Genomic DNA, 15,843 nt, shown 5'->3' on the forward strand with positions numbered 1-15,843 from the left:
ATCAGAAGCTGGTAGGATCAGAGCATCAGCAAAGAATGCTTCATGTATTAATTTGATTTGTAAAGGGAAGTAAAGAAGAAATTCTTCCTTGAGGCTTGGTCTGGAACAAAGAAGAAGGAGCAAATACGTGATTTTTGTGTCAACAGTTCTCTCCCTTCTCACTTGTGCTCATCTTGTATTTCTTGGAATAGCACATTTAAACTGCAAGCCTGGAAGATTAAGAACTTGAATTTGGTTACAAATGTTGGAAAAACATGGCTTTTCTGCTTCTAATGAGTACCATATTTTAGAACTTTAAGTCTCAAATAGGTTATGAAGATTTTAAATTAGGTAATAAAAGCAACCTAGCACAAACATTTAACCCTTTCTCCTGAAAATGTATGAAGCTGGTAATTTTTACTTCAGGAAGGAAGTGTATAAGATAAGGACTGGGAGGAGGATCAGCTGTAGCCATCAGAGAAGGCAAGGCAACTCATTTTTGTCCTAGATCTTGATGCTGGGAAAGTGCCAGTCAGGACTCAATAGCCAATGTGACTATCAAGCAGGTATTCTTTATTGCAGCGCTGAGCACACAGGGGATCGCTCCACCAAGTGTGTGCACCATTTAAGGCAAACATTTCTACATTTATACAGACTAGATATGCACATCCATTACATTTCTCCATTAGTCCCACCCATTGTCCCACCTTAGTCTGCTCAGGTTACGCCTCCATCACGCCTCCTTTGGTGGTCGTCAGGGGTCGTGGAAGATGAAGGTCTGAGTCTTCCTCACAGTGTATTTTTCACCTTTGGCTTCCTGCTATTTGTCACTTTATGAGGCTAACCTGGTTTTCTTAAGACAGCACTCTCCTTTTCCTCACAGTTCTGCCACACACATTAGAGATAGGGTTTAGTTGAGTGATAGGCTTGGCAGTGTGAGGTTAGTGGTTGGACTCGTTGATCTTAAAGGTTTTTTCCAACCATAACGATTCTATGATTCTATTTCCTCACTGTGAAGTCTGCAGTAAGTTTTATCCTTGCTCAGGTTCTTACATTGGCTGGATCAACTCGAGGAAAATCCTGAAATAACATTGCCTTTTTGGCAGTGAAGGGCTTTGTCTCAAGAGTTGGATTCTATTAGAATTTTTTATTGAAGATTACAGTAAGTGAGCAACATGAGAAAAATAACATCCTCTACCAGTTAATATCACATTTGATGCTTTGGTGTCTGTGTCAGATTCAGACCATGATGAGGTGAATAAGCAAGAAACAGGTAATAAGAAAATTTTACTCTGTCTTACACAGCTTTACAAATCATTAATAGTTCCACTAACTGTAAAGTGTTTGCATTTACACTGGCAACAGTAAAAGGAAAATTAAATCCTTGGTTAACAAAATAGCTTTTCTCTTCCCTCTGAAATTTTAGGGTAACCCACAAATGGCTGATTATAAGTATCACACTGAGAAGTGTAGAGAGACGTGTTCCACTTTGCTAGATCACCTTTCAGCAAAACACAAACAAATAATAACTGTAACAACTGAATCAGTTACTAGTCCTCACAATGAGCAAAATCCTTGCCTCAAAGTCAATGGAAATCTCCCTGTAAAGGTCTGGAGAACAAACAGGTTTTACTTTTTCCATTAAAATTTAGGGCTAATGATTTCACCATAGATTTTTTTTTTTTTTGATGGATACACAGTCACAGCAGTTGAATATTAAAAGGTGCTCTGTGATCTCCCAAAAGCCATCCTACTGTCATTGCAAGCTCGTGCCATGTTTCACAGAGATTTAAAATTTTCAAGGGACTGCTAAAACTCTGCCCTATGTGAAGCAAACAGTAAAAGCACGCCTAGGGTGAAATAGATATTCCCAGTAGGCTGAACACCTCTTTGAATGAACTGCCTTTGCAGCTAATAAAAGTCTTGAGTTTTTCCTCCAACCAGCCAGTCTCCTGTGCACTGGCGTGCTCTACAGAACTCATCCTTTTATAATCAAAGGTCTGCATAACGCTGCCAGCATAGTTGGCACTTAGTCTCCATTCTGCTGCTCTGACAAATACAAATTTACATAATAGTCTTTCATTTCTATAAAGCATCATTATTCATGACAAGCATATTTCCAGTTTTCACAACAGAACAAAAACTTGTATTTCCATTGTCCTGGTATTTTCAGCTTTTGTTGTACAAAAAATTATGCCTTAATTAGTTTTACTATTGCTGGTTAGAAAGTGAAGAGAGATTTTGTTTTTTCAAATGCATTAACTCAATGACAGTTGAAACTCACTTGGGAACGAAGACAGAAACTAATATTCCAGTTACATGTAAGTCCCAGAGAGAAGAGAACAATATCTACCACAACCCAAATGTGACCAACTTAGACCCAGGTCTTCCAGTCTATTCCCATATGTCTTCGAAGATTATTTTCACCTGTTTATATCATCTGTTCCACCTCACAGATAAAACTTTCTGTCCTCTAGTATGTCATTCTTCTGGTCTTCACAATTTAGGTATCCAATAATCAAATCTCCAACTATGAATAAAATACCTGTATCTTAATAACATCCCTTGAAGTTTGAAATTGCAAATCCTGTGGCTAACGTATTTCAGGTACTTCAATAATTTTTTATGCTTTCTTGTATATTTTTAATAAAGTATAATTTTTATCCAAAATCCAGCTTGCCAAATAAAATAAAATCCCACATCCTAGCACCTAACAAATATGGCACCTGTTAAAATAACTTGACTAGTCTAAATAAGCCTGTGCAATTAATTTTATGAATGTATATGAACACAACTACAGGTAAGTCCCATCCATGACATACAGACCCTGTATGTGCCAACAGAAGTTCCCTGACTGGTCCTGCAGGCTGGTTCTGGCCTCATGACCTGTCACATAGAGGTGGAACCATCATTCAGCTAAGTTCTCTTGCTTGTCAAGAGATCACAGGCTAATTTTTCATCAGAATCAAATGAAGCAGTCAACTAAACAATGTTCAGCTAAGTCAAAACCCAAGCAGGCATGAACATAAATTTCACTTTAGTGAATTGTCTCCAAACATCCGATAGCTCTCCCTCGTCCCTTGTGATCAGCTTTTATTCAAGTAAAATAATTCACTGAATAATTCATGTGAACAGTCTTGTACTGGAGCCTATGTACAATAAATACCTTACATGTATTGGTGGAGTCAACATGGATTCACCATGGGGAAATCCTGCTTCACCAACCTGATATCCTTCTATGAGTGCATAACCGGCTGGCTAGATGAGGGGAGAGCAGCGGGTGTCATCAAGCAAGTCTTCAAGCAAGTCTTTCAATACTGTCTCCCATAACATCCTCATCAGAAAGCTCAGGCAGTGTGGCTTGGATGAGTGGACAGTGAGGTGGATGGAGAGCTGGCTGAATGACAGAGCCCAGAGGGTGGTGATCAATGGCACAGAATCGAGTTGGAGGCCTGTGGCCAGTGGAGTTCCACAGGGATCAGTTCTGGGGCCAGTCTTGTTCAACATCTTCATCAACGACCTGGATGAGGGGACAGAGTGTACCCTCAGCAAGTTCACTGATGACACCACACTGGGAGGACTGGTTGATTCTCCAGAAGGCTGTGCTGCCATTCAGCGGGATCTCGACTGGCTTGAGAGTTGGGCAGAGAGGGACCTCATGAGGTTCAACAAGGGCAAGGGCAGAGTCCTGCATCTGGGGAGGAACAACCCCATGCACCAGAACAGGCTGGAGGCTGATCTGCTGGAGAGCAGCTCTGCAGACAGAGACCTGGGAGTCCTGATTGATCACAAACTAAACATGAGCCAGCAATGTGCCCTTGTGGCCAAGAAGGCCAATGGCATCCCAGGATGCATTAAAAAGAGCATGGCCAACCTGTACCAGTGTGCTGGTAGAGGTTCTCCTCCCCCCTCTGCCCTGTTAAGGCCACATCTGGAGTATTGTGTTCAGTTTGAGGCTTCCTATTTCAAGAGAGACAGGGAACTGCTAGAGTATTCTGGCACAGGGCTACCAAGATGATCAAGGAAGTAGTATGTCTCTCTTACGATGAGAGACATTAGATGAGAAGACTGAGAGGGGATCTTATCAACACTTATAAATACATAAAGGGTGGATGACAAGAGGTTGAGGAGAGTCTTTTTTTTTCTGTAGCACCCAATGTTGGGACAAAGGGTAACGGGCACAGTCGGGAACACAGCAAATTCCACTTGAACATGAGGAAAAACTTCTTCCCTGTGAAGGAGCCCTGGCACAGGCTGCCCAGGGAGGGTGTGGAGTCTCCTTCTCTGGAGGTTTTCAAAACCTGCCTGGATGCGTACCTGTGTGACCTGATCTAGGTGGGCCTCCTTTAGCAGGGGGATTGGCCTAGATGATCTCTAAACATCCCTTCCAACCCCAACCATTCTGTGATTCTATTTGTTTTGTAACAATCTTACTTCCATTCTCCAGCCAAAATAATGTAATTTTGGAATAAATTTCTTTTCAAGAAGCTCCAGGTTCACTTTGTGGGACCATTCCACATTAAACTCACTATTTGACATGAGATCTTTCAATCCACTTGTTCACAATAAGCATCGTTTCAAAACCAAGCAAAGGACACTGAAGAGAAGTACATTTCGTACTTTGAATGATCTTGAGCCACTCTCAGTATTTGCTTACCTTTACACAGTGACATCAGTTGGATCCCTCTAATGGTCTCAGGGGGTAAAACAACACAAAACAATATGAAACAGTGCTGCTAAACCCAGCTGAACACAGACTGGGTAAATAAGGTAGTGAGTTGCTAGTAGATGACAGAGAGCATCCACACCTTTGATTTTACTTTGGTAGAAAATAGCAGAGAGGCCCTTTGAAAGCACTGAACATGACAGTCTCCTGATTCCTGCCCCCTCCCCAGTACATCATGGATGGGCTTCTCGCAAGCAAAAGAAAACTGGGCCCGAAACAGGTGAAGTGCCAGGTTTCATGTGTACAGTTTAACAAAGACTGAGGCTGTATTTGGGAAGAAGAGAGGCAGAAGATAGTCTAATCTGAAAAATACATTATGATGCCAAAATAGGACTGTAGCAAAGTGAGCACAGTCATCCGCTTCACTAGCCACAGAGGGAGACCAGCATCAACAGAACCCTCTTGTGCTTTCTTTCCCAGGAGCTCAGCTTCCCAGGGAGGAGAAAACATGCTTTTTGCTCCATTTCACAGGGTGTGAGGGCTCCCATGGCCTGTCATTGAACAACTTCCTTGGTCAAGTGTAAAACCTGCCATGCCAAGGCTCCCTGCTTTCACTCTGACCACCCCTCCTTGTCTTGACACACACTACCAACCTATGATTCAGGTGGAGGAATAAATTTTGTGTTTAAAACTGTTGCCAGGAAACAACATACAGACACAAAAACTGTACAAATACCCAAAGATCTCGTAACTGCTGCACCCCAGACCCTACCCAACATATCTGAACAATTTGTGCACCTCCATGCATGAGCTTGATGTTCTGCCACCTGACCACCATTTATTTCACTTTAAAGGAATCAGAAAGACATGAAGTAACTTTACAACTTTTACATATGCCAAGACTGGCCATCCAGATCTTTTTATATTATAACGTCCCATTAATCACTGCCCTACCTAGCTTTGCACCATGAGTTGAGCTTTTGGCCAGGAAGATTACCTTTCCCTTAAATTCCAAATGCTTTTTTGTCCTGCTCAGCTCCAATCTGGGGAAGTAGATTAACCAGCACCAAAAGTCTTCTGCCGAGTGACATTCTGATCCCTGTTTTTCTGCCTAATGCAGCCCTGCAAAGGCCTACTGCCTCTGCCCCATCTCACTGCTCTCCAATAAGCAGAGCATTAACTTCTTGGTTCTTGAATTGCAGCAGAAAACTTGGCAATGAGAGTTAGTAAACAGGAATGGAAACGGCTGTGTACCCTAAAAACTGTGCATTAATATCACATCAGAACTGCTGTTTGGGACTGTCTTCCCCATTGCACAAAAGGTATGCTACTGGCTTGTCAACAGCCATTCTTCATAGTTACAAAGTTATGACCAGCTCCATCTGACATACTGGTTACTTTACAAATAACCTATAAAGTTCAGTGTGTGGCCAATATACGCCGCTGCCTCAGGCTTCTGCTGTAAGGGGTGAGGCAGTCACAGGAACAGGTTAGCATACATTCAAGTGCTTCCAATAACTTTTTCATTGTCTTCTCCATTCGTACCAAGGGTTGTATATATAGGCAGCCCAGCTCATCTGTAGAGAAAGCTAAGACACATAGTAGAAGGAAAGTTGGTTAGAGGTGCTTAAACTAGTGCGCACTACAGGTGCTCAGGTCAGTGCTTACTGGAGGGTGACACGAGCTGTTCAAGTCAGCAGCAAATAGTTGTTTGGCACAAGGGTTACACCTAGATGTCAACTGAAGAGGTGTAACTGCATCCATACATCCTGTGCTTGGCAGATTGATGAAGGTTAAGCATGTGGGGTTACAAAGCAGAGTTCTACTTGGTAGGTAATGTGATCATCACTGAGAACACTTCTACTGACTCAGAAGACACGTGGAGCCTGGCTTAAGCCTAAGCCTAAGCCTAAGCCTGAATACTGCAAGCACTAGACACTAATTGCCATCTCCTCTACCTTAGCCTGGGTGACCCGAAGAGAGCAGGAAAGGCTCCTTGCAGAACAGCACCTTCTCTCAGCTGGAACAGCAGCACTGCTTCTGCATTCCTCCAGCTTGAGTACAAGCCTTGCTCACAATATGGCTGCTCACTGCAGGCTTTCACAGATCAGTCCTGTTATGTTCTCTCACTGTGTTATAACAGTGACTAGTGCCTGAAGTTATGCTGGTCTTGAAAAGAGATATGGAGCAGGACTGCAATATTAAAGCACAACCCTTTTCCAAAAGTAGGATGTCTTAACAATGAGGCCTGTTTCAGGGCCAGCTGCGTTGCACCTGCTTCCCAGAAGTGTTTTGAAAGGTTTTTCAACTTTTCTTTTCCATCTGGGGACAAAAGTGTTTCAATCATATCATCCAACACCTAAACATTAAGAGATTCCCCCTCTCAATTGTGTGACCTGGAAGTATCATTTTAAAATAGCAAGCAGCAATATTTCTCATCAGGCAAAATTATATGAGTTGCCAATGAACAGCCAACAGCACCAACAGACAACACTCACTTGTCCATAAAGCTTTTAAGTCCATGGCTTGGCGGTGCTTTGAGAGACTATATATGCTTCTAACTCCCACTGCTAGAAACATAAAAGCCTGGAGTTAACCTGAGCTTACATGCTCTTCTTTGTATCTTCATGCTGAAAGTCTCTGCTGTTGGCTTGCAGTAAGTTGGTTACAAGTGCCCTCACAATGATTATTCATGTTATAGTGGATCAAATGTATTTGTGTGAAGCTCTGTCAAGGTTAAAGATGCCAGGAATGAGTTTGAATGGGTATGTTTAAAATGGACACACAAAGGAACTTGGAGGTCCCAGCAGCATATGCCCTTCTTTCTCCATAAAAACAGGACTTGCAAGAAAGTGGTTATAGATTATGTAAGAGATCTCCTCTGAGAATTGACCTTTCTAATCCCTGTTTTTGGTACTGAGACAACACCATTCATGTATTTTATGTTCCAACAAAGCCATAAATTCTGGATAAAAGAGAGTAGTCACAACTTCCCTCTCTGCTGTCCTAGGGCTACATAAACAAAAAGAGAAATAAATGACAAAAAGCCAACTTAAGGAGATCCTTCAGAAGGATTAAGAGGGGTAATTAAAGCAAAGATAAATGTGCTGAAGTTTTCTAGCGCTGAGAGGAGTTTGGCATTTCAGGAACTCTTGGAGGTACTAGATGTTAAGGAATAAGATTGGCATGTAAAAATGAGAGAGAGGGGGCTGGTAACAAAGAAATACCTTTTAAGACAGATAGAAGGATGCTCTTCCTGGTTCTGATATATGTTCTGTTGGGCACCATTCATTGAAGGAAGGCAAGTACTTTGTTGAATACATAGAAAGACTTAGCAGGTCCGAGGGGCTGATTACTCAAGCCCAGACACTTTGTATGTCTAGTCCTGGGAAACAGACAGAAAGTCCCAGTTCCATGTACTCAACCCTCAGAATCTCTTAACAAACAGCAGCGATGTGCTTCTGAAGATGAGTTTCTAGAGATGACCTTCACAATCCCATCAACTGGGCCAGGGGACACAGTGACACTTGTGATTCACTTTCCTGTTCATACTTAGCATTTGCTTAGTAAGTCTTTGAAACTTCTCAGAATCTGATGAAATGTGAGCTGGATAAATGGATTGTAAGGTGGACCAAAAACTTGCTGAACTGTCAGGTTCAAAGAGTTGTGATCAATAGCACAAATTCCAGTTGGAGGCCTGTCACTAATGGTATATACCAGAGGCCGATACTAGGGCCAATAGCATTTAACACCTTCATTAACAGTCTGGACAACAAGACAGAGTGCACTGTCAGCAATTTTGGAGATAGTACAAAATTGGGAGGAGTGGTTGACACATCAGATGGTTTTGTTCTGCCACCAGAGGGACCCTGACAGTCTGAAGAAGGAGGCCAATAGATACCCCACAATATTTGAGTGAAATGCCAAATCCTGCTGCTAGGGTGGAAAAACCCCAAACACCGGTACAGGCTGGAGAGGGGGTGATGAGCTGGAAAGCCACTGTGAAGAAAGGGTTCTGGGGCTGAACAAGAGTCATCAATGTGCCCTTGAAGTAAAGCAGGCAATTCTCTAAACATTCTGTAGGGCAACTGGAGAATTGACACATACCCATCTGTCCTAATTTTTGAGAAACAAGCTCTGAACTATGTGGCCTGACAGACCATGGTGGGGAGCAGGCCCAAGAGGTATTTATCATCGGAGAAATCATGGAAAGCTTCTGGAGCAAATGCTCCAGAGCCCACTGGAGAACAGGACCTCCTCCACACTCTACCCTAAGTGACACCAGGACCCAAGTCATCCAAGGTTGGGTGAGTGGTGTGTTCTGACATAAAGATCTCTTCAAGTCTCTGAAACAGAGCATACTGCCCATGAAAAATTATTGTTTTCCCAGTTTTTTGAGAATTGAGCCTTCATCTTCTTGAATATAACACTACTTGATGGTCTGCTTGCATGAGAGATGGAAATCCTGATTTTGCTACAGGGTTACATTTTTTAACCAGAGAAAATTTCAGACTTCTCACAACACAGGTCCATGACAAAGCACTGTTTCTTCAGTCTCAGCTTTTATTCCACTGGATCTTCAGAGACCCTGATGGAGTTTATCACAACTGCAAAATACTGCAGCAGAAAGGATAAATACTTGGATTTAAGAGAGGCTGCTAGCAGACAGAAGAGCTTCAGCAAGGGTAGATTGCAGCAGAAATAAAGCAGCTAAAGAAATTAACACATTTCAAGTCAGAGGAAGGATGGAGGAAGAGCAGCAAAGACATGGAGATGAGGGATGGCAGATAATGGCAAATATAAAAGTGCATATGAAGAAATGCTTTTCACCTCTGTGCCTGGGAAGATCATGGAGCAGATCCTCCTAGAAGCTATCCTAAGGCCCATGAAGGACAGGAAGGTGATTCGAGACAAGTCAGCATGGCTTCACCAAGGGCAAGTCCTACCTGACCAACCTATTGGCCTTCTATGATGGAGTGACTGCAGAATCATTCAGGTTGGAAAAGACATTTAAGATCATCAAGTCCAACTATTAACCTAGATCTGCCACATCCACCACTAAACCATGACTTCTTTAAGGCCCTTCACACGGTCCCCACAACATACTTCTCTAGAGATATGGATTTGATGGGTAGACAGTTCTGTGGATGAGGAATTTGTTTGATGGGTACATCCAGAGAGTAGTGACCAATGTCTCAATGTCCAAATGTCAACTGGTGACAAGTGACATCCCTCAGAGGTCTGTACTGTTTGATGTCTTCATCAGTGACAGACAGTAGGACTGAGTGCACCCTTAGCAAGCTTGCAGATGAACCCAAGCTGAGTGGTTTGGCTGACACTTGAGGGATAGGATGTCATTTAGAGGGACCTGGACGAGCTCAAGAAGTGGGCCCATTTGAACCTCTTGACAAGGCCAAGTGCAAGGTCCTGCACCTGGGTTGGGGCAATTCCCAGTATCAATTCAGGCTGAGAGATGAAGGGATTGAGAGCAGCCTTTCAGACAAGAGCTTGAGGGTACTGGTGGATGAAAAGCTGGACGTGAGCTGCCAGTGTGTACTCACAGCCCAGAAAGCCAACTGCATCCTGGGCTGCATCAAAAGAAGTGTGACCAGAAGGCTGAGGGAAGGGATACTGCCCCCCTGCTCTGGTGAGACCCCCTGCAGTGCTGCATCCAGCTCTGTGGCCCTCAGTACGGGAAAGGCTGGGGGCCTGTTGGAGAGGGTCCAAACATGGCCTTTTAGTACTTAAAGAGGGCTTATTTGAAAGATGAAGACAAACTTTCTAGTAGGGTCTCTTGCAATTGGACAAAGGGTAATGGTTTAAAACTAAAGAGAGCAGATTTAGAGTAGACATAAGGATTAATTTTTTTAGGATGAGGGGGGTGAAACACTGGCACAGGCTGCCCAGAGAGCTGATTGATGCCCTTTCCCTGGAAACATTCGAGACCAGGTTGGACAAGCCTCTGAGCAACCTGATCTAATTGAAGATGTCCCTGTTCATTGCAGTGGGGTTCATCAACTGATGATATTTAAAAGGCCCTTCCAACCCAAACTATTCTATGATTCTGTGTTGCAAGGGTTCTCCATAGTTTGAGAGTCAAAGGGTTGTTCAGGATACACTGGAGAGCTTTCCAGTAGTGAGAACCAATATTTGTTTCAGACTTTTGTGACTCTTTATGGGTTGGATGCATCTTGTGCATACCTGGAACCACAGCTTTTGGTTCCATTTTTTTCCCCAATGAATTTCTTATGTGGTTCACACACAGCAGAATCAGCCTTTAAGAGGAACCAGGATGCAGTAAACAAGGACAACCAGATCTGCTTTAAAAGCACACTTCTGCTCAGAAGCTAAACATTTACTGCATCTGCTTTAGTGTTTAAGGCCACTGTCTCTACCTTCACAATAATTTCTGGATCAAGTCACAATTGGAATAAAGACTGAATGTCCATCTTTGAAGTATTCTGAAGCTGTACTCCCCTAGGTCCATCCAGTTCACAAATACTAGGACAAGGAACTTGTGAGAGTTCACAGTGTTCTTCCTATGGCATCTGCCTGCAAAGCTGGCTTCAAGAGATAAGACAACTCTGCATGACCTTTCAGGAAATTATGTTTCCCTCTAGAAATGCCTTGTCTACTACAGGAATCACTTTAACAATATTGTCACAAAAACATCACAGAATGGTAGAGGTTGGAAGGGACCTCCAGAGATCATTCAGTCCAATCCTCCTGCTAAAGCAGGACCACCTAGGTCAGGTCACACAGCAATGCATCCAGGTGGGTTGTGAAAATCTCCAGTGAAGAAGACTCCCTGGGCAGCCTGTGCCAGGGCTGTCACCTTCACCAAAAAGAAGTTTTTGCTCATGTTGAAGTGGAACTTCCTGTGTTCCACCTTTTGCCTGTTACCCCTTGTCTTGTCACTGGACACTACAGAAAAAAGACTCACCCAAACCACTTGACACTCACCTTAGGTATTTTTAAGTGTTGATAAGGTCCCCTCTCAGTTTCCTCTTCTCAAGGCTAAACAGCCCCAGGTTTCACAGCCTTTCCTCATCAGAGAAATGTTCCAGTCCCCTAGAGTTCCAGTCACACTCATCTATCCTTTAAAAAACAAGTTTTCCCAGAAGGAAGATAACAAAATAAAACCAACAAAAGCTCAAAGAAATCCAACAAAATACCCCTGAAATTTTCATTTTTATGCCAGTATTTCTAAATACTAACACATGATTCTTTTTCACCAGTGTGACTTAGTGTTTATTGTTGACAGCCCAGAGATTGAGGGTTTCTCACAATTTCTACTATGCACAAATCAACATCCAAATAATGGTGTCACAGGAAAAACAAGGGTGAAAGAATACTGCAAGTGCAGAGCTTCTGGCAGGAGGGTTACACAGCTGAGGAAGCAGCTGCCCTGCGTCACTTTTTTCCTTCCAGCACTAGCATTGCTGTATTCTGAGTTCATAGACTAATGTGGTAGTATTTGTTAGATAAACATGACAGTTGAAAAAAACGCCTTCAAGAACAGAAATCCTTTCTGAGGATAGCTGAGCACATGCTGAGAGAAAGAATTCTGCATTTCCTTAGGCCAGCATTGTTAAAGCATGCAAAAGAAAAAGCAGCTGATACCTCTGAAGGAGGAAGTTTGTGTGCTTCTGTTAAGGAAATAAACAAGATAGATAAATGTTTAGTGTGAAACAGTGAGAGATTGTGGGAAGGAAGATTATCATTCACTATAAAAATAGTATCTCCACTGAGACCACAGTTTGTGGTGGCAATTTTAGTTCCTAAGTTTGGCCATAGGAAGTATTTTGATAACAACAGATGAAAGATCAGAGGTGAACCAACCATGTACATATTTGTTTTTCACTGCCTGTGAGAGTTTGTTCTGGTATGCAGTCACTGCTTAGCTTGACCTATATGAAGTTTCCAGGACATCATTTGGTGCAAGGGACGAACAAGGTTACATTCCTGGCAGCAAAAATGTAGCAGCTAGTAACATGGAAGATCAACTCTGGAGAGTATTATTCTTATTAAAGAAGACACTGCAATACAGAATGCATCCAGAAAAGGATGCTGCAGGTTTCATAGTACTGTGTGCATAGAACCTGCAAGAGAAAATGTGCCTCATGCCTTACACAGTAAAGATCGCTGCAACAAAAAACTATTGTAGCTCGCACTGTGCCTTCATGAATATGGCAAAATCAGCAATAAGATGAGAGTAGATGGATAATAATATCATTTGGTGATATATATTAATACCTGGAAGCAACACTTGCTCTCATTGCCCTTTTTTTTAATCTAATCTAAAAGAAAAAATAAAACAAAGCAAATTTTCTGTTTGCAGTCTTCTGCTTACCAGGCAATATAGTACTACATGTTTAGTTACACCAAGTGTTAGTCTTTCACATCCTTTAATTCCTATCAATATAATAAAATTAAATGTCAGCCTTCCCTTCTGCTATCCTCTCAAATCAGTTACAGAACTTACAACTGAGAAAAAGATCTTTGCTCAACACTGATCTCAAGAAAAGTTACTCAGCCACCCGTGAAAGAAATAACTTACCAAATTATAACTTAAAATGGTGTCAGCATTATTTTCAAACTTAATCTATAATAAGATGCCAGAAGTCAAGAATAGTAATAGATAAGAACCAGTCTATCATAACCACACTAGCCAAAGGTAACTATCCTTTTTAGAGGCCACTGAGCTCATAGATGCTGCCTGCAGCACTAGCTTCCTCTAAAGATGCACTTTAAGATGGAGCGCATCAGTGTCCTGGACAAAATCATTGCAAGGTAGTGGCTGCTACCTGTGTCTGCCCTACAGCTGGCCACATTCTCACCATGGATATCCTATCACATACAGCAAAGATACTAACTACCAAGAAGTAAAAAAATGACACTATCCATTCAGCACTGAGACAGGCATTAATCACCAGAAAAGTACACATGGCTGACTGGCCAGCACTGTAACCCAAATGACCAGAAACTCATCATGCGACTAGTGAGGATCTGGCCCTTTGTGACAGCTGGTTTCAGGCCAAGAAAAAGCTAGATATCTGTATGGATGGCTGTGAATTGGCCAGTCTCCATTCAGAAACAGAAGGTTGCTACAGTTCAGCCCACAAGTGTTCTGGGAATCTGCTTGCTACAGCGTTAAAGAAGGTCAACTAGAAGGTGCTCAAAAACCCAGTTCTGTTGTGATCACTCTGGCTGCTTTAATTGGGCAGCCAACTCTGCCTTGTGACAGACAGCTGGGATATGCAGCTACTTACAGTCTGATCTGCATCCACATTTAAGCACTTGTGTTTCATGCATTGTAGAAGAAGAATTTAGGGGATGGAGCAGCTGCATTATGAGATTTCTCTCCTTCATTTGGAGACATGCAAGCAGGGGGGAATACAACTGAGAATCGGCAGTGGAGAAAGTGAGAGCAGGAATGTTACTCAACAGACCTTGTAATACCACAAGTAAGGGCTCAAATTGTGTGCAAGATGGGTTTAAAACAGACAAAAGCAGTAACTTTCTGTTACAAACACAGCAAATACTGAATTTCTGGTCATGTGGGGTCAAGGACACTGTTAATAACGGCAGGCTAGACAAAAAGAGCAGGCTATACAACAGAGATTAATTTGTGGACAGCAATTCCAAAACAGGTAAGGGAACTGGCACAAATGTACCTCTTAACGATCCTAACTCAATTACTGTGGATGCTGGGAATGAATGAAGGGAATGCACAACATGAAATGATCAGGATCATGTCCTAGGCCTATATAGTATTGTCTACTGTTGCTCTCTGAGGCAGAAATGCTAGTCTAGGTGGGCCATAGTTTTGACACAATAAGGCATTTCTTACCCTTTTGTGCAGGACATCATGGTTGGAGAAGGGTCATCGACACTATAGGCCTATGAGGGCTGACTCACTGCAGGAAAAGAAGCTGGTGTGGATTCATCTGTAATTGCTGTCATATCACATACTGTACTTGAAAATTATCGGCAAAAGTTACAATGCAATAGGCATTTTTTAAGAAGTTCTGCTATCTGTTAGAGCATTGAAGCTAAAGTCACAGAATCACAGAATCACAGAATCTCAAGGGCTGGAAGGGACCTCGAAAGATTGTCTAGTCCAACCCCCTTGCCAGAGTAGGGTCACCTAGAGTAGGTCACACAGGAACTCGTCCAGGTGGGTTTTGAATGTTCCCGGAGAAGGAGACTCCACAACCCATGTGGGCAGCCTGTTCCAATGCTCCATCACCCTCACAGTGAAGAAATTCTTCCTTGTGTTTCTTTAGAACCTCTTATGTTCCAGCTTGTACCCACTGCCCCTTGTCCTATCATTGGACATCACTGAGAACAGCCTGGCTCCATCCTCCTGACACCCACCCTTTACATATTTGTAAACAGTAATGAGGTCACCCCTTAGTCTCCTCTTCTCCAAGCTGAAGAGCCCCAGCTCCGTCAGCCTTTCATCAGAATGGTTTCTGTAATATCACAGGAGCTGTAACTACAGAGGTTTTGGGAAAATTCCTCTGCTGTTCTCCCCTATGTGCAGCTCCTATGTGTAATACTCCCCACTCCAGAGGGACTCAGTGATTGCACTGAGCACAGGCACTGCACCCTGCTGTGGTATGGACTTCTACACAAAATTTGCATACAAATAAGTTCACCTTATAGCTTCACAAAGGAGGTATCTAACAATGACAAGCCTGTCCCTCCCTTACAGTATGAGAGCACAGAATTTGAAAGAAAAAATCTGCCATTTGCTAGCAGGCAAACACACACTGACTTCCTCTAAACGCAACAGACTTCACCTGTCTCCTTCCCTCTCCTTTCAGGCCCCACAGCTGTGACAGGTTATGTTACTGACACATACAGTACATGTGCCACACATCCTTTTCTCTTCCTCTTTCCATTTCTGCATCCCTGAAGAACTGAAAGAAAACAAAAGCTAGGCAGATGGATGTATCCCAGGCCCAGTCAAAGTCTCATGAGACCTAACAGATTGACACAGAATTTTCCATATGTATTTGTATGCTACACATTCCCAAAAGCCTTCTGGAGCACAGAATTTGCAGTATTACTTTAATTATTGACCTAACTGCAGTGGTTGAAAGTCTAAACATGACCCAACTTCAAACTGTAACGGATGGGAGGATTTCTGAATATGCTTATGACTTTTCAGGAAGCCATATAACAGTGAT

The sequence above is a fragment of the Colius striatus genome, chromosome 6 (genome assembly GCF_028858725.1).
Source record: "Colius striatus isolate bColStr4 chromosome 6, bColStr4.1.hap1, whole genome shotgun sequence".
Lineage (NCBI taxonomy): Eukaryota > Metazoa > Chordata > Aves > Coliiformes > Coliidae > Colius > Colius striatus.